The sequence below is a fragment of the Serinus canaria genome, chromosome 10 (assembly GCF_022539315.1).
Source record: "Serinus canaria isolate serCan28SL12 chromosome 10, serCan2020, whole genome shotgun sequence".
Taxonomy (NCBI): domain Eukaryota; kingdom Metazoa; phylum Chordata; class Aves; order Passeriformes; family Fringillidae; genus Serinus; species Serinus canaria.
This window is the reverse complement of record NC_066324.1, coordinates 7,006,989-7,028,163: the sequence shown is the minus strand read 5'-3', so window position 1 is coordinate 7,028,163 and position 21,175 is coordinate 7,006,989. Positions and strand designations below refer to the sequence as shown.

The window sequence follows — 21,175 nt, the reverse complement described above, 5'->3', positions numbered from 1 at the left end:
TCAGTACAGAGGCACTGGATATTTTCCAGCACCACAAAGTTCAGCTTGGTGCCTGCCAAGCTAAAGAGTTAAATCAGCTGGGGGGACATTTAAAACCAATGCACATTTCAAGTATAGATAAGGCCTGGTCCTGCTGACCTCCATCCAGCTGGCCTGTGCCCAGAGCTAAACCCTCCAGGAGATGTGATCGCCATCTCTCCATTACCTTCGTCATTCCCAGGATTCTTCCCCACACAAACGTAGCAGGAAGAAACACAAAACACCAGCAGGGTCAAATGTTTCCAAATGTTGAGTAGCACATCTCTGCAGCCTTGGGTGGGCCTCCAAAAATTCCACAGATTCTGGGCCATCCATTCATCAACCCCAATTGGGTTCTCATGCTTGTCATGCCACATGAAACATGTGTTGGTTATCATATGATGTACCACAGCACATATTCAGCTGAATTCCTGTGTCACCTTGTGCTCCTTCTGACAAAATAATCTATAAATACCAGGTCTGACCCTGACAATGGATTGGGTTTGACTGCAGCAATGCCACTTGTGCATGAATATTCCAGCAAGCAATTACAACAGGAATGTAGCAGAGAGTAATATTATTAAATACTCCCCTGAAGGAGACTATGAGACAAGTCATCATGTCATCCTTTGCCATTACTCAGTCCAGAGATCTCACATAAGGAGTTGGGTCCATCCAGTGTAGGAACCAGCTTGTGCCATGTGATCTCATCTACCTCAAACATCCAAAGTAATAAGTTATGAAAATCAAGTACACCAAACACTGCTGATGGCCAGCATTTTTAAGCAGCTAAAATGTGCATTCCATTGTCTGATCAATTATTAGGGAAGACAGGACAATTACATAATTTAGCTCCCAAACAGGAGAGGCCATTATATCTCAGTTTATCAGCCTTACATAACATGACCCAGACTTTTTGGCGCAATGCACACACCCCAAAACTAGTTTTGGTCGTAGTTGAAGGCACGTGCAAAGTGATTTTATGACAAACAGAAGCATTTCTGGCAAGTTCTGCCATGAGTGAAAGTGAGATTAACACCAGATTGGCTCCACAAGGGAATTGAGAGGGACAGAAAGGGACATTTACACAAGATTAAAGGGGAATTCTGTAATGCATTAGTTATTCTGTGTGTCATTTCTGAACTTGATGCCTAATCCCAAATCTTCTAATTAAGTGGGGAGGAGAGACAGCACATGAAGAATACATTAAATAGCACACAATATATAGATAACCAGTATTTCAGAGTAAAAGAATTCAAAACCAATTTTTCTTCTACTATATATAAAGCCTTTATTCCAAAATCTCTTTAACTTGACATATAATAACCTTTTATTTCACTATAGGTGATGCTTCTAAGTGACTGATTTTGGACATACTAATTTTCCAACAATTTCCTGTTGCTCACAGTTTAAAACACATTTAAAGAAACAATTTAGGGGTTTGTGTCATTTTAAAAGCATTCTCAAACACCTGGCTTGTAAAAGGATATAAATTTATTATTTCTTTCTTAACAGAATACAGGTTATCAGAACATTGCAATTTACATATTTTTCAAATTCCTTGGAGTAAAAAACCCCCATAATTATTGGATGAGTATAGGAGAACCAGAAGAAATATCTGGAAAACAAGGAAGCCCCACTAGAACAGACCCACTGAAACCTAGAGTATCACACAGACCTCAAACAACCACAGCTTTGTCCCAGGATTTTTGATCTGACAAAGAAACTTATAAAAATAGGAAAGTCTACATAAAAAAGAAAGATTTATTTCATGCTATGCAGGTGTCTGAGAGAGATATGTGGTGTTGGGATTAATAATGACATAGGCCTTCTGGTGTGAAGAAGTGACTGAATTGGTCCCAATTCTCTCAGCTCATGAAAACCTTGTGGCAAACCTTGCCATGACAAGGAAAGATTGAATGAAGGGACTTTGTGGTTTAAGGAACAGCAATTTTCCACCTTGCTTACTTAAGTCTGAGCATTTCCCTTCTGTTAAAATGCACGTGGCAGTCTCAGACCATACCTTCCAATCCCCTGCCATGGGCCAGGACCCCTTCAATGAGATGAGATTCCTCAAAGTCCCATCCAACCTGGCCTTGAACCACAGCAGGGGGATTAGATGATCTTGAAAAGTCTCTTCCAACCCAAATTCCACAGTTCTATGTTTAAAAACTGCTTTGTGACACAAACCAGATTCAGGTGTTCCTTTCTAGGAACAGAGGATTCACAAAGCACGTTAAACAACACTGTCTCTCCCCACAGAAGTTTAGGACTACAGCAAGGCCTTTTGTAAACACAGCTTTTCACACACCACACCTCCCAAAAGTGCCAACAAGATCCCATCATCCTCCTGCTTTTCACACATTACTCAGTTTCAGTGCTGAAAGCAGGGCCCAGGACTTGGAGCCCGCCCAGAACAAAGCCACCCTGACACTGTTATGTTTTGCTGCTCCAAAAAACAGATTCCAACTCAGCACCAGTGCAATGTTGTAATCACACTGTGAGATGCAAGACCACAAACAAAAGGCACAGGAAAAGTCTTTCTAATCCTGCAGAAAAATTTCTAGAACTACAAAGCCATTCTCGTTCCATGCTGGAGGAAAATAAAACAACCCCTTTTGAAGAGTTTTGATGGCACAAGAACTGTAATCCATATCTGATCCAGTGACTGGAATCTCAGGGCTTGCCTGTGCTGTATACTGCTTCTGAAATGAGAGGCAGCATATCTGTGTCAGTGTGATTCCCAAATTAATGTCTGCTTTTTTAAAGAGGACTATTCCTGGCCAAGGCAGGCATATGGTGCTGGGAACCCCAGAGCTGTGCTGGATACATGCACAGGCATATGGGTGTGCTAGGATGCCTCTGCTTCAGGCAGCACAGTGCACCAGCCATGATACATTTCCCACAAACCAGTTTACAGTTCAGACCAGAACACAATTCACTGTTTTAAGGAGACTGCAATTCTCTCTCCTGCTTTTTCTCTCTGTTCCTCTCAGAGATTTTGGACTCAAAATTGATGCTAACAAACCAGGTCTGAATGCCACAGTGAATATTCCTGTGAATATTTAAATTTCTTTCCACAGATAATCTATATATATGTGAACCTTCAATTTTTACTGTACCTTACAGCACCAAAAGTAGTCACCTAAGGCATTGCAGAGAGAGAATCTCCATTGCAATGAGCTGTAGAACAAAACAGATCAGAGAAGCAATTTCCTTCTTGGTCACAGGAGAGGTCATTAATTGCACACAGTCCTCAGGTCATGGGCACGGGTGCTGTATTTACTGGAGTTATTTCAGGGATTTAGACCCAGAGAGGAACAAGTGGGCCCCTCTCAGACAGTCAGGAATGGCCAGTGAAGCCTTTGGCAGCACCACACATGGGAACCCTCCTGGGGCTGGTGACCATCCTGTGCCCACCCTGTCAGTGACAGCTCTGAGCTCTGTACTGCCCTCCCTTCACTCAAACATAGATTTCAGCAGCCAAGACTCACCTCCCATCTCTCCCTAGGACAGGCATAGGAGTCACCAGAGGTAACCAAATGAATTCTGAGTGTGAGTCCAGGGGGCAAGAAGAGCAACAGAGAAATGGGAGATGTTTTCTGGGTGTGCAGCGCACTGAGTGCATCTCCAGATCACAGGCCCTGCAGCATGTCCACAGATTGCAGCCAGATTTTTTGTGGCAGTTCCTTTGAGAGCAGAAGCTTCTATTTGTGAAGAGATCACTAAGGCTGGGAGTGATTTTAACCTGAAAAGGACACATATAAAAATACGAACCCGCTATCATTGCAGTAAGTAGGTGCTTTATCTTTAATTTTAAAGAATTTAAAAGATTGTAAGCTGAGAGCTTGGCAGTTAAGAAAGAAAATTAACTCTGTGGTGAATCCTGACCTAATGCTCCTCTTCTCCCCTCCTCCTAGAATGATGGAGGATTTTTTGTGAAACTAAAAAGGCACAAAATTTAAAGTCACAAGAAGAAAGCTGTTTTCTTTTTTTTTTTTAGCACACTGCAGACACCCTGTGGAATTAGCTATTGCAGCAGGTCAACAAGTCAAACAGTTTGTAAGGATTCAAACAAACTCAGTCTTACGAAAAAAGATAATCACTGGGAGGAGCACAACATCCAGCTGAAGGAGACAGGGAGAAAATCAAGCTGCCTTTTTCAGACCCAGCTTGCTGGTCAATCTTACCCACAGAGAAGGTGAAGGAATGGCCACCAATGGAACAGCACAGGAGGAACAGCTTTAGAGAAGGATGAGGCATCCATTACAAATGCTGCTGAATCTCACCCACTGTGTCTGTTCTGCTCTCCCTCCTCAGGATGCTGAAATAACTCCCCCATCAGCTCCTGCTCTCAGCCTCATGGGTTGAGAGAGCTCTTAAGAGAAAGAAATCTTATCTGTGGGAAATGTTTTCAGACACAGAAAAACAAATCAAGTTACATTTGGAAGGACCAAATGAATTGATTCCACACATCACATAAGGCTGCCTCTACATTAGCATTTTGCTTCAGAACAAGAGTGGGATTTTGAAGTAAATCTCCCAGTCATCAATTTACTATGCATTGGCTCCATTTGCAGAGCTGTTTTGATGCCCATGAACTAGATTCTTTCAAAGAAAATTAAACCAGAAGCTCCAACCAAAATGTGCAGCAAACGTGCTCCAAACCCTGAGGCAGACACAAGACATAATGACCAAATTGATGTCTGATCCTCCAGACAGGTTTGGATCCCCTGTATGACGGAGATATTCGGTCCATGGGACCAGATTAGGTCTAGGCAGAAATAAAACTCCCAAACTTCACGTAGGACAGAAGAAGTGCCTCAGGACAACCTGCTCCAAACCATTCTTGCAACTCTATTCCCCAAGTTTGCTTGCTGATCCTATATAATCTACAAATTAGGGGAAGGTCTACACATACAGCTTTCCGCATCTAGCCGAGATAAGAGAAACCCAAGCAGACAGAAAGATTTCCCAGGATAAATAATGAAGGCAAATAGAGGAAATTTCAGCCTCGAGAGGTAAAGCCAGTCTGTGTCCATCAAGGAGTGGAAGGGTGACAACAAAGGTGTGTCATGCAGGTCAAAGCCAGGCCAAGACTCCAAGTCCTATGTGTTCCCTTCTAAAGGAAATCTCACAGAGCTGAGTAACAAACCCCATAAAATGCTACCATAAAGCAAAAATAGGCATGACAGGCAGCTCCAGATATACATCATGAAATTCTCATTCAGAGCGACAAGGAGAAAAACTCTGCCAAACAAAACCACTATATGGGCTTTTTTAAATACAGAAGCCTAAGCAAAAGCAAAAAAAAAAAAACTAACAAGAAAAAAAAAAAATATTTCCTATATCAGTATGATGGACATCGGGAACAACAAAAGCGTTCCAATTTTCATGCCTTAGGTTAGCATCTCGAAAAAAGAAAAGCCCACAGTCCCAGGCACACTGCAGCCGCGAAAGGCAGCCAAAGGAGAGCGCAAAACTGCCCCAACATGCCTGCCTCCACGGCTTTTTCCTAGGAGGCATTACTAGGCCAGGACTGCTTTTCTGCCTGGAGCTAGGGTTAGGGTTACGCCTAGGGTTAGCATCTCGGAAACCACAAAGCCCACAGCCCCAGGCACACTGCTGACACGAAAGGCAGCCCAAGGAGAGCGCAAAACTGCCCCAACATGCCTGCCTCCATGGATTTTACCTAGGAAGCGGCACTAGGCCAGGACTGCTTTTCTGCCTGGAGCTAGGGTTAGGGTTAAGCCTAGCGTTAGCATCTCGGAAACCACAAACCCCACAGCTCCAAGCCCACTGCAGCCGCGAAAGGCAGCCCAAGAAGAGCGCAAAACTGCCCCAACATGCCTGCCTCCACGGCATTTTCCTAGGAGGGAGCTCTAGGCCAGGACTGCTTTTCTGCCTGGAGCTAGGGTTAGGGTTACGCCTAGGGTTAGCATCTCGGAAACCACAAAGCCCACAGCCCCAGGCACACTGCTGACACGAAAGGCAGCCCAAGGAGAGCGCAAAACTGCCCCAACATGCCTGCCTCCATTGCCTTTTCCTCGCAGGCTGCCCTAGCTGTGTTTTATTTTAAAACTTTATCGATAATACAAATGTTAGAATAAAAAAAGTTTTTCATTTTTTAGGTCCAACACCTACCCAATTTTTTTTTCTAAGGCTACGGTCAAATTCTTCATCTGTATTCCTTGGGGATCTTCATCCTCTGACTTTTTCACTCTGCTTCCATATCCTTTTCCTAATAGAATATAAACATTTCTTCAGAAAAGTTTAAGAACTCTTTTTTTCCTTTTTTTTTTTCTTCTTCTTCTACCACTACTTGCCAGTAAGATGTCCCCGAGTTGCTTCTGCTTTACTCATTTGTTGGAACTAGTGGCCATCTTACAGATGTTTGTAGGCAGGATGGTACTTTAATGGTTTTGATCAGTCAAATCAATTTACAAGCTGTTTTGTGAACTTGGGTAACAGTATATTCTTCAGCTACCCAATGGATAAATATATAGGAAATGAGTATCCCATGTTTTCTCCCCTTTTTCTACCCAATAGAAGCAATTCAAAAGTGAGCTGCATTTTGAAAACAAGCCATATCTTCACCCTGTTCTACTCAATGGAAAGATCTGCTGCTGTCACTCCTGCTGGGAGTTTGAGAAGTCAATCCATGGCCTGTACAACAAGTACAGAGCAAAATTGGAGTTGGAGTTGGTTTTCCAGCATCAGAGCTAAATTAAGCACTGCATTTCTCCATGTCCAAAGCTGACCTGATCCAGTCTAGATTTGGGCCAGAACTCTGGGGAAAGGTTAATTTTCAGAACTCTGAGGTGTTCAGAACTTAGGTTCCAAGCTCTGGCTCTCCTCTGATGAAAAACAGTTTGTGCATCTCTTCACACACCAAGGGAATGTTGCTCAGCTTGACCCCCCTCCAACTTTATGATTGGAAGGAGTATGATACACAGGAAGCAAAATCTCCAGACTGAAGCACTGCCAGAAAATTCCCCCACTGAGTGTAAAAATGAGAGACAAAATTGGATCTCAACTAATTTAAAGTTTCAGGAAAAGAACAGACTGTGGCCTAGCATATCAGTGCAACATTATCCCCCTGATTCACTCTAGCAGCTTGACCAGGCTGATCTCATTTAGCTCCAGCACAACCATAGAAAAATCTGAATATTGTCTCCAAGGCAAAAAAAAAGAAATCAATGGAGGGGAACAACTGTGTTTCCAAGAGATACTGACTGGTCTATAAAGGCATCACTGAGGGATGGATGGGTGCCACAACCCTTTCTTACTCCTGAGGTGACTTTTCTTGAAACAGCAGTGATACAACAATGTGTATGTGGGGTGAGATTGTCCCACCCCTGCCCATCCTGTGGGCAGTGCAGCTGCTGGCCATGGCTTTCCCATGCTGTCACTCATACCTTCTTTTCCACTCTGGGTTGGCACCAGTTTCTCTTTCCTTTTGGGATGCTTGAATCCCTTGTAACTGGGATCCTTTAAGCAGTTCCACCCCTGATCAGTGAAAGCAGAGTCCTTTTCTCAGGACTTGTCTGCCTCTCAGTTTACCTCAGGACTGCAAAATGCCTGGGCATATTGTATACAGCGCCCAAGAGCATTTTAAATAGCCTGGGTGTGGGTCCTTCCTGCAGAGCTCTGAGCCCCTCTCTGCTTCAGAGGAAGCCTGCTGCACTGTATTGTGCCTGCACTGAGATGCCACTGTGGTTTTCTCTGAGAGATTAAGCAGAGATTTATTTCTCCACTTCAAGTGATGGTTTTTGGTTGTTTTTTTTTTTTTTTTATGCTGCCACCAAGCTTGGATTTCAAACTTGAGCTTGATTGGGCCTTAATGGATTTTCTACACAGCATGGCCATTGAGCACCTCCCATGTACTTCTGGAGTGACTTCACTGCACAGGGATATAAAGTGCTTAAATGGTAGATGGTGCTGTTACTCACTTAGCTACCAAGGTCTGCTTCTAAACCACGTCACAAAATTCATCCAGCACTGCTCTCCCTGATAGCACAGCTTGCAGGAGCCAGCATCCATCTTTTCAGCTAAGGTTAATCAGCACCAGAAAATATTGTACCTTAGACAGTATTTATTAATTTGTTACAGGACTCAAGTAAGGAGCAACTCAGGCTGTCAGGCTGCCTACCAAGACTGCCTGCTTTGGACTGGAAGTAAGCAGAAACACAAAGAAAATCAGCCCTTGGTGAATCTCCACCCAAGGAGGAGCTTTGCAACCTTTTCTCCAGAGAAATGAGAAATGGAAAAGAGAACCCACAGGAAAACGCAGCTGAGACAATGGTGCAGTTGCAGGAGAAAGGCAGGAGTTTGCATAATCCTGGATATCTGGACTCAAACCTGGGTTCTAAAAGCTGATTTTGCTTGATGACAGATCCACAAGAGGATCAGCATAGTCTGTCAGCAACAATTCACGACAGAACAGGGTTGGTCAAGAGGAGTCTGGGACTCAGGAGTGTCACTGCATGACACCAGACACCCACCAGATGAGGGGACTGAGGTGGCATCAGCTGTGATGGGGCTTCAGAGCTCTGGGGCATTAGTTCTGTGGGTCAGAGCTGTGTGCTGGGCTGGCCCAGGGCTGGCACAGCCTCTGCTTTCCACATCACTCTCTGAATCAACAAGTAACTCCCCAGTAACTCCACAACCTGCTCTTTGCAGATAACCTGTACATGACAGCAAAATACACAGGAACTAGCAGTTTACAGGTTTTTTTTTTCCCTAAAAAAAGCATCTAAACAGTCCCCATGGATATTTTGATTATCTCAGGTCTTCCAGAGCTGTGAAGAAATTGAAATTTCCCCTTTAGTGTTTGCCCATTGCCTCTTCAAAAGACACAAGCTTCACCAAGCACCCACACTAAATCTGCCAACACTTATTTTCCACCATCTGCATAGTAATTGCACTAGGAGCTGAGTTTAATATCCTTAAATTTCCATTTTGACATGCTGGAGAGCTCCTGGTGTACAAGGTGCAAGGGGATATTTAGTCTCAGATTACTGACCTGGAATGAAGAAATCCAAGTACCAGCTTTCCTCTCATTCTTCCCTCACCTCAGTGGCTTCATCAATTAAATGTTCCCTATCTCTTCAGCAGAGACAGCTCTCCTATCACCCTATTCTTATTTGCTTAGAGTGTCTCCTTCCAGCTGTATCCTACTGAGTTTGTTGCATGATGATCTGTAGGGTTTTTTTTTCCCTTTTCCTTCACTTTGCACTGAACTGTGTTTATCTGACATACTCCTGTGGTCTTAGGCAGGCTCTCTGTGCTCCCCCATGCCAAGCTACCAGAGGGCAGCTGCTCTGTGAAATGAACTCCTCAGCTGCCTCAAAGGAGCCCCAGGCCTCAGACTGAATATGCCCCCAGCAATCTGAATGAAACTGAAATTTTTGCAGCCTCAAACCAATTCTATCTGTACTTAAAAAGTAGACTGTTTTCTCAGAGCAATCCTCCTTCTGCTTCCACCCAAAGAAAGCACTCTTGGAGGCTGTGAAATCAGAGGTGGGGAGTCCCTGCTGTAGATCACAGACTGGTAAAGACCTTGTTCATTCACTCCTGTGAGCTGTCTATTAAAAAATGATGCTGTTTAGCCTCATGTCACTTAGGACTGAATGTAAAACTCATCACTTTGACTATAATACCTAAATATACCTCCTCACTCCTAAAATACCTCATCACTCCTAAAATTCCCTACCAATGCCCAAACAGCCCTTCAGGCACACCTTTGTCCCCATGGAGCTCCCTCAGACCTCCCTTTCTGTAACTCCTGATACCTTAGGATCAGGTGTTCTGATCTCAGGTTTGTCCTTCCATCCCTACTCATTCACTCAGAAATTCAAAAACCTTCACCAACACAAAAAACAACCTACCCTGGAGTACCCTGAGATAAAATCTTATTGTACAAGAGGATAAAAAGTCCAGGGCTGCTGGGAAGTCAGGGAACTGATTCAGCCCCATCATCTCAGTGCAAGTCAGCATCTTGTTAAGCTTTGCAGGGCAGGTGTGTCTGAGCCTGCCCTGCACTGCTGGCCAGCCACTGCTGGGGGAACTCTGACATAGTTTTATTCCAGCCAGAAAACACAAGAGCATAAAATTGCAGGCAGCAATCTGGATGACAGTGAAGCTTTGCCAGCTCCCCCACTTCCACACCATGACTCCTCCAAGGCATCACCTTGCTGAGGGTGGAGCAGAGCTCTGTTTGCTGCTTAAAGGTGATTTTTAGAGTCAGGTGAGGCTGCCTCAATATGAGTGTGTGCACAAGCACATGGGTACTATAAAATATCTGCTTCAACAGGTCCCAGGTAGGGACTAGGGACCTTCAATAGGTCCCTCTGTTTTACACAATGAAAATCAAGCTGCTGATCAATGCATTCTTCAGCCTTCCCCAGTGGAAATGGTGCAGCCCAGACACAACAGAGAAAATTATTGCTTAGTGTCGGATCATCCTTCCTAGAGTGGGGCTGGAATGGGGGATCACAGCCACAAAAGGCCAAGTTACATGGGGCAGAAGCTCCACCAGCACAAGGATATCAGTTCCCACAGCTGATATCCTCCAGCACCAGCAGGGGAACCACAGACCTGTGGTGGGTTTGCTCTGTGTCAGCAGATATCCTTCAGGCAGCCACACATGGGGAAAAAAAACCCTTCTAGGTGAAATCTACAGCTCAATCAGAGTGGAGAAATTTGGCCTTGGACAGGAGAATAGATGAAAAGCTGCCCTGCTCTTCAAAGTAGAGGTCAACACAAGACTTTTCGAAATGCATCTTTTCTCCTAAAGTGAAAACTTTTTTTCTTTTCTAAGCATGGTGAATTCATCTTTAGTGCAGACATCAAACCTTGCAGCACTGAGAACAAAGGAGCCTGTACTATGTAGCATAGTTACTTTTTATGATTTTATTTTTAGTAGCATGCAATGACACAAAAGCATTTAGTTAAAATAAAACAGTATTTAGTGTGAAAATAAACCATGAAGTTCACTACAGGGATTATACTTTGTTTAAGATTTACTAAATATATGGGAAAGACAAAAGCTTTGGAGGATTTTTCCATTAATACAAAAATGTTATTTGCTCTTTGACGAGGGAGAACCATCACTTAGTGTTTTAAAACACAACATTATCCATAAAAAGCATGAAAAAAGCTAGATTTTCTGAAATTTTAATAGCTACTGACATGTTATTAAAAATAGCAAGCCTCCCACTTTACAAATTCTGCTGTAACTTTTGAGGAATTAGATATACATGATATCCAAACAAGAAAATTCAGATCTAGTCTGGGAACCAATGGCCAAAAGCAATGAGGAGCAGATACCAAAACTGACATGAAACAGAAACTGAAACAGGTTTCTCAAATGCCTGAGCTGACACAAGTACATAAGTATAGAAATATGGTGAAAAAAAAAAAAAGTGGATTACAATTATTTTGGTTCCCTTAACATTGAAAATTATCATTAATTTAAGCTACCTATCTTTATTTACACATCACACTGTGCATTGGCAATGAATAGTAAATGTGTGGAAACACTGTAATTTTAGGGCAAGAGGAGTCCTTACTAACTTTAAGTTTATCCCACTGAAAAATTATTGCAATTCCTAACCTGCCAAAATTATCATCATATTTCAAAATTCTCATACCTTCTTGGTGATTTCTCATGGGCAGCGCCTCACAGCACCTTCTTCTTCACAGCCTCCAACTCTCTTCACAACACAACCAACCAACCCCACCTCTCTTCACAGCCACCCAACCCACTTTTTTGCAGCACTCTTCTTATTGGACACAGCTAGGCCTATTAAGGGCAGGCTTGTTCCTAATCTTTGGTGATTAGTACAGCTGCAACAGCTCAGGTGTGAGTCTACCTTCTGCACTATCTTTATTTTCTTACATTCTATCCCTACACACAAAATCAGAACTAACTTTCCAAATTCACACAAACCCTGGAACCCACTTTCACAATCCAATCCTCAGAAGCCGCCTTTTGCTTTTGCAGTTAATGTAAGATTTTTCAGAGTTGTAATGAAAGCACATCCAGAGAAACAGCTGAACATTTAGACTCTCATCTTCCCTACACTTTTGCCCTCCCTATCAAGTAATGCAGGTACTTGGGTGCACATATAACCCTGTGGCAGAAATAAATGCTGCTCCTGCCTTTACACAAATTGGAGATGAAGTGCCCCTGACTAATGCCTCTGCTGCTGCTCTAGGAAGACAGAGGAATGGATTATTCAGAGGTTTCCTCTTTTCCTCATCTGTATGCATGTTGCATAATATGTAGTACTTTAACATCAGGCCAAAATTTTTATTATGCAAACTTATTGTGACTATCAAGTCCTCATTGAGCCTTAACAAGCTCTGAAAGATACTATTAAATGTGTCACTTTAACTTCAAATTGAAGCCTATGTATTTTTAGTTAATAAGGAGAAGTGTGTGAGTGTAGCAGATGCTGCCATTAACCATCTTACCAGGTTAGGGGATGTTAGGGGTTCTTCCCCAGCACTGGCTGGGAGAGCATATGCTCCTTTTATAAACTTGGAAGCCATTATACATCCATGTGCATCACAAAACCCGGGCTGCAGCTCCAGAGCAGAGGGCACATGTAATTAGACCTTTTGTTTCATCTGTGTCTCTGATCTCCACCTCCTCACCACCAAGATTTTGCCCTTTTCCTCCGTCGTTTCCATCTGCAGCTGGAATCAAAGGGTGTGTGTAGGAGGGCTGGTGTGGGCAGGATTTCAAGGAGATGGTAAGATGCTTCAGCTGGCTGATACATGGGAACAAATAAGCCACTGGAAGGCTCCCAAAGCCTGCAGGGCATGGCCAGAACATGGACAGGAACTGGGGGAAGAAGCATTCTCCCACTGGTTGCTGCTTTCTACCCTCTGAGCCAGTCTTTCACCAGCTACACATGGGAGCAGGCCTGCCTGAGGTGAAGGAGAACACTTACAGGAGGCACAGATTCAGTTTCTACCCTTCACATCCTCTGGAAATACACTTTCCTTCCCATGGTAATTTGTTTTAGCTAGAGCTGGCTCTGACACAGATGCTTGTCATCCCTCGATTCTGTAAAAAGGGATGAGATATTTAGGACCCTTCTTCATGGGAATCCTAAATCCCTTCAAATCCTCCTGGCTTTGGTCAAAAATTGCCAGGGCTACAAATGCCTCAGGCACTATACCCAGCACCTGGACTTCCTCTTTAAAGAGCAGGAAGGGGGCCTGAAGAGAAGCAAAGTGATGGTTATCTTTAATAACAAGCTGTTGCTGAAAGGTGGGATAAGCTGATTACAGTGCAGCCTAGGAGTAATTTTAAATAATTGACATGGCACTCAGAACTCATATCAGGATGCTTTTTCACTGTTCATGCATCAAAAGGAATTAAATACATTAAATAAATGTATTGGAGGGGTGAAGTATATCAAGCTGGTTAATGGATACAATCTGATATTATGCAAATTCAGATCAAGTAGCAGGAGATGATTTTGCTTGCATTGCTTCTAGCTAGAAAGAACAGTGGAAGGACATTGTACCTACTCCTTCCTGCCTTTGCCATTGGGCTTTGTTATCTTTATTTCAGAGCCTGCTGCCCTTCAGACCTAGACCAGCACCCAAAATGAGGGGGGAATTTGCTCTTTGCTCTGATCCCAGTAACCCTTGTACCTTGTTGTTCAAGGTCATGTGTGCTCCTTTTAAATAGGTTCTTGGGTGCTATTTGACCTATGTCAGATATAAAACCAGGGAAGAGGAAGCTCCCGAGAGCCTTAACTGAAAACAGAAAGTATCACTGTCTAAACTCCCACAGATTGCAGATCATTGAATTCAACCCTGGTGCTTCTGTTGGGTATAAGAATTTTTGCCTGTCAAAGTTGTCCAGGCATCTGATCTGGGAACTGAAGAGATTTTCAGGTGAAGAAACTACATATTCCCTTGTTAATTCATTCCGGTGGCTAATTTTCCTCATTACCAAATCACATGGAGGTAACATTTCTGCTAACTTTAGTGTGATACTGCCTTTAACAATTTGTATGAGAACACTTCATATGCTCTTGTGCTGCTCTGTGTATATTTCTGAGTCTGTGTTGTCTCTTCCCATTTTTAAAGTTATTTAAGCAAAAAAAATCTTAGGTAGGACACTGGTAGAGAGATTAAGTTATCTCCCCAAGTGTAGTGTAGAAAGGGAAATCTAACTCAAGAGAGGGACCTGAGAACTTCAATTGTCTTAAATGCCCATTCTGGAAAAGCTAGTGAATTTTAAGGGTATCTTTTCCCTGGCACGAAGAGCAGCAATTTAAATCAGTCTATTATGGTTCCATTGGTTTAAGGATCTGTATCTTGTGGATGTTAGCAAAGCCAAACTGTTCTGCTGAATGTTTATAATCTACCAGGCCACTCCAGCATAGTCATGGTCCATTGCTCTAATCTAACATGTCACCAATTTCACCAGCTGGCAAACCCAGCAACAGTGGTTTTGTCTGCTTAATAGATAACGAGCATCTTAATAGGCAACAATTAAATATTCATTTAGGAACTGATGGAAATCAAGTCACCGGGGATTCTGCCTTCTAAAAAGCTCTATTCTACCAATAATTGCCTCACCCATGTAAAAAGTTTAAGGCTGTAATCCTGGTTGCCTCAACAGCTGGTAGAATTTCTGTCTCAATATTTCTCTCTCCCTCCCCTGTCCCTATCCAGGGTTATTCACAGTAGGAAAAGGAAAGGAGAACACCAGAAGTTCACTCTGTTCAGCCATAAAGGAAAACACTGATTGACAGCCAAAGGGGGGAAGAAAAACACAAATCAAAAAAGGACTGAAGCAAGAGGACACTTGGGGGGCAAGAGGGGGCATTTTCTTACAATGAATTTCCTTTACTCCAGCTATACTAATAAAATTCCCAATGCACTATCACTTCATCTCCAGTTCATCAAATTCTTCTCTGATGGGCAGTTAGTTGCAAAGGATCTCTTTCATGGCACGAGGTGGGTGAGAAAGAGCTTCTTTGTCTTCAGAAAGAAACCATCTCTGCTTTTGAACTACTTCCTTCAACACTGATAAAAAAGTCCTTTCATGCTCCTTTCAGTGCATCCATTTTAAGCTGGAGTCAGTCAGCTTTTCAAAGTTAGCACAACTTGATCAAAACTGAGTTTGCCTTGGAAACTGCACATTAACTAGAATGTGATGTTCGATTAAGGAAGCAGAGAAGTACAATGAGAAAAGTTCTCTGAGACTTTAAATATCTCCTGTAGGAAGCATTCAGGCACTACCTCATCTTTTCTGCAATGCAAACAGGAGGCAAAAACAATAGAGTGTAGCTTTTATTTAATAACCTGGGAGGGATATGCCAACTCAGATGCTCTTCTACAAGAAGTCTGACTGATTTTCTGAGTTCTTCATGGGAGTATAATTAGTGCTGGAAGCGGCTGGAGGGAACTAAGGATGCAAGAATTCTGCTTATCCAGCACGTCTGTGGTAAAAACACATGTGTTGTCCCCATGGCACTTTTACCCTCCAGCCTGACTAAAGGCATTGTGGCACAAAATACACCAGCCAAAAGACTTAGAAATTATTTTGGCTATTGTTAATAATAATTATTATTATCTGAGCAGGTGTTGGCTTGTCAGTTCAGCTTAGTAAGGTAAAGGTGTGTGGATACAAATATGGATGATGTGGGGACAAGCAGCCCAACTCATGGGAAACAACCGTTCTGGAAGACCAAATTATTTACATTTAGATCACCAAACAGTAAATAATTTTTGGATGCTTCTATTTTGGCTATAAGTAGCCTGAATTCTCTGGCAACATTTTAAAATAATTCAGTCACTGAGACATCTGTAAAGCCACAGTTATCATGAGAGAAAAAGAAAGTTCATAACATATTTCTGCTATTGCATTCTGGAACTGATGCCCTGAAACATCTCACCCCATTGCACTGGACAACTAGAAAAATTTATCCTGGTCTGTATCTCTTCTTCAGAGTATTTTATTGTAGACACTGAAAAAATACTAGAGATAGAACAGAGATTCTAACTTGTAGTAACACAAGTGACTGCAATCCTGTGTTGCAGCAACAAATTGTAATAGCATGGGTATTTCAACTCATAAATCAATTTCTTGATAATCTTCCAGAGAATCTGTAGGAAAATTAAGTCCCATAAGTTCTCTTAGAGGGGTTGGTAATATTGCTGCTGCAGTAGTTCATGTGTTTCAGACCTTAGTGACTCTTTTTAGCCGTGCTTCCTGTGATGTGCTTCTTAAGACAAATATTCCACAGAAGAAGCTAAACCAATTTCCTGTACTTTAGAGCCAATTTACTAAACCTTTCTTTAAGAACACTTAGAGCATATTTTTAGTGATAAGAAAATCTCTTCAGTGCCCAAGCTATAATTTTATTGAATATTCCACTGTAGGTTATACACATTTACGAGAATGAAAATAATCATGTAATTAAGCTTGCCACCTAAATTATCATGTGTTTTTCTTATTTATGTGGCCGATTCTTCCAGTGGAAAGTGATTCTAAAATCACAGTCTACAGAGAAATGCTGAAATCACAATTTCTGCACTACTAGATCTAAAATGCTCTATCTCAGAAATGCTTTAATGTTCTTCAACCCAACCAGGGGTTTCCAAAGGAGAGAGGAGCATTGCAGCTTAAGGTAACTGCAGGGGTTCAGGGCACCCTTGCCAGGAGGGGCCAGTCTGACAGCTGGAGTGAGCAGAGATATCTACTTCAGTTCCCTTCATTTGGGAGAATTGTCCTAGAAGCTAAAATATGCACTGTGAGAAGGGGAGAGAGAAATCCCCTTCTCCACAGGGAGGCCCTGGTGTCATCTCTGTTTCGGGAAAAAATGCCAATATTAGAGGTATGACTGTGCTGAAAATGTGGGGAAGCTCCCCAGGAGGCTCCCTACGCCAAACTGCCTTTCCATCCTCCCGGCTCCTTTTGGGTGCCACGGGATAAGGAGGTATTAAAGCTGTTAGAGAGTGCCAAAGGAGGGCTATGAAGATGGTGGAGGATCCGGAGGGGAAGAAGCTGAGAGCACTGGAGAGGAGGAGAGTGAGCTGCAGCTTCCTCGGGAGGGACAGCTCCGATCTCTTCTCTGTGTCACCAGCGATAGGATCCGAGGGAACTCTGGAATAGGTCCGGGGAGGCTTAGGATGGATATTGGGGAAAGGTTCTTCACCCAGAGGGTGGTGAGCACTGGAACAGACTGCCCCGGGCACTGACAGAGCTCAAGGTGTATTTGGACAACGCTGTGGGGCATTTGATGGGATTTTGGGTGTTCCTGTGCAGGACCGGACTCCATGACCCTCCGAGCTGGGGGTGCGCTGTAATTCTGTCTCCCGGGAGCGGAGCTGCGTGCCCGGGAGCCGAGCCGTGCCAGGACACAGAGATGCGCTGGCGGCGAGTGCCATCTTGTGGGGACAGAGCCACGGAGAGGGGACACGGGGACACGGACAGCCCGAGGCAGCCGCGGGGCCAGCGGGATGCTGCGAGCGCCGGGATGCTCCAGCACCAGCAGCCAAACTCCCCATCTCAGAGGCTGAGCCGCGCCTTTCTGCCGCTCCGTCAGCTATCCGGAGCGCAGGGATTAAACCAGACGAGCAGCAGCCCACTCGGAGTTCAGGCAGGTGAGGGTGCTGTGTGTCTTTTCTCACCAGCCAGAAAATGTGGGCACACGGCATCAGCTGTGCCATGGAGTTCAGCCCGTTTCAAGGTCTCATGCCAGCATGTTTCAAGACAGTCCTTAATCTGGAGTTATAAAATCTACATCCTGAAAAAAAAAAAAAGTTTATTCATATTTCAAATTTACACACAGTCAGAGAAGTAAATTCGAAATCTTTGCATGACTGGGGCCAAGGAAGACCAACCTGCTATTATTTTTCTTTTCTACTGGCTGTCACACTTCAGTGGCTTCAGCAAGTAAAGGTGAGAGAAATCATTTAGTGGCACATTTCAGTACATTTTGCTCATTTTTGCTCCCAGCTGCAATTGTCTGCGCTCTGCAGTTTGCAAAACCCTCATTCATGGTGTCCAAGGAATTCTTAGAGCAATTTCCTCATGTAAGACAGGCCTTCATGAATAAGCAGAGCTGAGTAAATCACAGCACAGAAAAGTTAAGTGACATTCCAAAAATCATGAAATGAGTCATTGGAACAGCTGACACAAGGCAGGTCACTGTCATAATCATGCAGTGTGTTCCTGTCTATCCTCCATAACATCTCAAACAAATTCTGCCATCACAGATATCAGAGAAACCTCATGGATGGAAATGGGGACAGAATTTGGCCAGCTCACACTCTATAGCATTTGTAGATCTCATTTCATAGACTATTTAGCTGCAATTATCCTTCAGTGCTGAGCCAAATGCACATCTGATAAAAGCCACTCTGGGTAACATCCATAAACATGACAGAAAGGGATCAACTTTAACATCTTTTTAATAGATGCAGGTCATCTTCCAGCAACACTTATACCAGGGTACCAGCTCCAGTGGCCTGTTCTTTCTTTCAGGCTCTTCCCCACTTCAGTTTCAATAAGCTGAGGTACTCTTCCCTTTGCAGAAGTTTTTTCAAGCCCTCAAGAGCTCAGTAAACCACATCTCTGCTGTGGCTCTCCTGCTGTAACCAACCTCCTCAGTAAACATCCACTCTAACTCCTTCACTTCCCAGCATCTCCTCAGCCTTCATCTCCTCTCTTACTGCCACTCTTGGCCAGCCTGAGCTCCTTGGTCAGCTGCTTCAGCCCAGTTAGAAATAAAAGCATTGGTCTGGCTTCTGGTAAGGCTAAATTTGGCCTTGTTTCCCTTAGCCAGCCGCATTTAGAGCCCTCCTACTTCCCACATGGTTCTGGGGAAATCCTGACCCTGCTGTTAGCCTAAACCTCCAAGGAGGTGGGTGTCATCCCTGTTCCAAGGGTTTTGATGTGATTTGCCAGCACTGGGGGGTCCATTTTCCTGGCTAGACCTGTCAATATCATCACTATCTACTTTGAGTACTACCCAAGAGCACCAGGAGACAATGGAGACAGCTTGCAAGCCTGCTCCTCCACTTTTAATTGAAACCATTTTAATTCCTTCTTCCCCTCATCCTTTTGGAAGGCATTGGTCCCACACCACTGCTGCTTTAGGGTGTTTGAGGTTTCCTCTGAAAAGCTGTTGTGCTAATCAAGCCCACTATGTTCTTTCTATAGGTCCTCTGCTGTTTTCCCAGCAGACAGACATTCACTGGAGCAATTCTTCCATTCACACCAGCTCTGAGCCTGTTTGCCATTCTCTGTGGGGAAAATAAGACATTGCAAAATCAGGACAGCATGTGAGAAAGGAGTCTAAGAACCCCATCCTCCCTACAGCTTCTTCCCAGTAGGGAAAGTTATCCTGGGAACGCACCAAACGTAATGGAGAAATAAAATGCTTTCTAATGCATGACTGGAATAAAGCAGCATGACACAGTTAGCTGGGTGTTGCATCCTGATCAGCCAGACAGCAAAGACATCATGCTTCACTTAGTCCCAAAGCACCCACTGTGTGACAAGGATGAAAAGATGTGTTGGAGGGAGAGGAAGAGAAGGCTGCTTTGGGTCCAAAAGACCCTTTTGCCCCCAGTGCACTCACAAAAGGGGTCCTGAATAGGAACCCAAATGAGCCCAGGGAATATTCATACGATCTTAATTTACCATGACTGCTGCCTACCAGCTCCAGATAAGTTGGATTAATAAACTGCCTTTCACTTGTGACACCTTGGCATGAATTTTGCATTAGACTCAATTCAGTAAAGTTCACAACTGACATGCTTGCTTTTATGACAATCCTTTTCAATTGTTTTTTTGCACTGGGATGTCATAAAGATGTTTGAGCTCTTTTTTTTTTTTTTTCTGGTGAGGAACTGTCTTTTATCCTGAAAAAGAGCTTTTATAACCCACTCATGCCGATAGCACTCTTGAATTAAGCTGGAAGGCAAAGCCCCTAGTCCATTTATACTATTAACAAGACAGGATTTTTCAGTGTCAATGAAAGCAGTGACGTGCTTGCTTCAGAGCTGGGCTTGTCACAGCAAAAAATTTCAATGCAGTGGGGGTGGGGGTGATTAAAACACAAAGAGCACACAATCTGTGATAAGATCAGCAGAACCTTTTGGAATTAATGCAAAGCGAGTGGATCATGCCCACCAATTAGAGCTTACATGGTACTTGCTGAATTTATCAGACCATGAATCTGTTCTTCCTTAATTGATAAGCAGGTGGCATGGCTGATCTGCATCCAGATTCAAGGAGGAGAGATAAAAGTGGATGGATGGATGGATGGATGGATGGATGGATGGATGGATGGATGGATGGATGGATGGATGGATGGATGGATGGATGGATGGATGGATGGATGGATGGATAAATGGACGATAGGTTTATGAGATTTTTTCATCTCTTAATGATGCACCCTGGTTTGATATTGCCTCTCTCAGCAGCAGCTACTCAGATCCCTAACCTGAGCAGACCTGAGGATCTCTACTGGAGCTAGATGAAAATGAGGTTTGGGGAACTATTTGGGAGACACTTTGACTGACAAAATAAATAAAACTTAAAGTTGGCTGGAAGATTTCATTCCTGACCCAAGGTGCTGGCTCAGAGCCATTATACAGAACTCAGCCCCGCAAAACCTCACAGAACCCAGCTAAAATCAGTTCCTGAGCAGTTTCATCTGTGAAAAAGGGAAAATTTTACCATAATACTTTTTTCTCTTCCCCTTTATCTTTTGGGCACCTTCATACAACATGTCCTTCAGAGAAGGAAATGTTCCTTACTATGCATGCAGCTCTGATCTCACTGGGCTATCACACATACTCAAAAACATCTGGATGGATTGCAAAGTCAGAGCAGGCTTATATGTTATTATTATCCACCTGCTCTCTGTAGAGAGATCAGCCATTTACTCCTGGGCTGCATGAAAGGGAACTTGGTGCTGTGCTTCAATCCCAAATGCACTCTAGTTCCTTTTTTTTTTCCACTCTGAGCATGAGTGGAGGCAGATTTAAGGCGTTGTGTGTAAGGGAAATACTTTTCTAGACAGTAGGTTCAAAGTGGCTATGCAGATACTTCCCTTCCTCCATGAAATTCTCAAAGATAGGAATCTTAATTTTGAAATTACTGAAA

The 21,175-nt window shown here is 43.4% G+C and overlaps 1 long non-coding RNA gene across 3 annotated transcripts; it reads right to left on the bottom strand.

Moving 5' to 3' along the window:
* Nucleotides 1–1,268: 1,268 nt before the first annotated feature.
* LOC115484171 (uncharacterized) lies at nt 1,269–11,779 on the bottom strand. Of its 3 annotated transcripts, XR_007778464.1 has the most exons (4): nt 11,673–11,779; nt 6,163–6,259; nt 3,513–3,766; nt 1,269–2,723 (listed from the first exon to the last, which is right to left on the bottom strand). It is a non-coding gene; the product is annotated as an uncharacterized LOC115484171 (long non-coding RNA). The 3 variants fall into 3 exon arrangements; XR_003944901.2 differs by having other exon boundaries at nt 1,269–3,766; XR_003944902.2 differs by lacking the exons at nt 1,269–2,723; nt 3,513–3,766 and adding an exon at nt 3,811–4,417.
* Between the last annotated feature and the right edge of the window lie 9,396 nt (nt 11,780–21,175).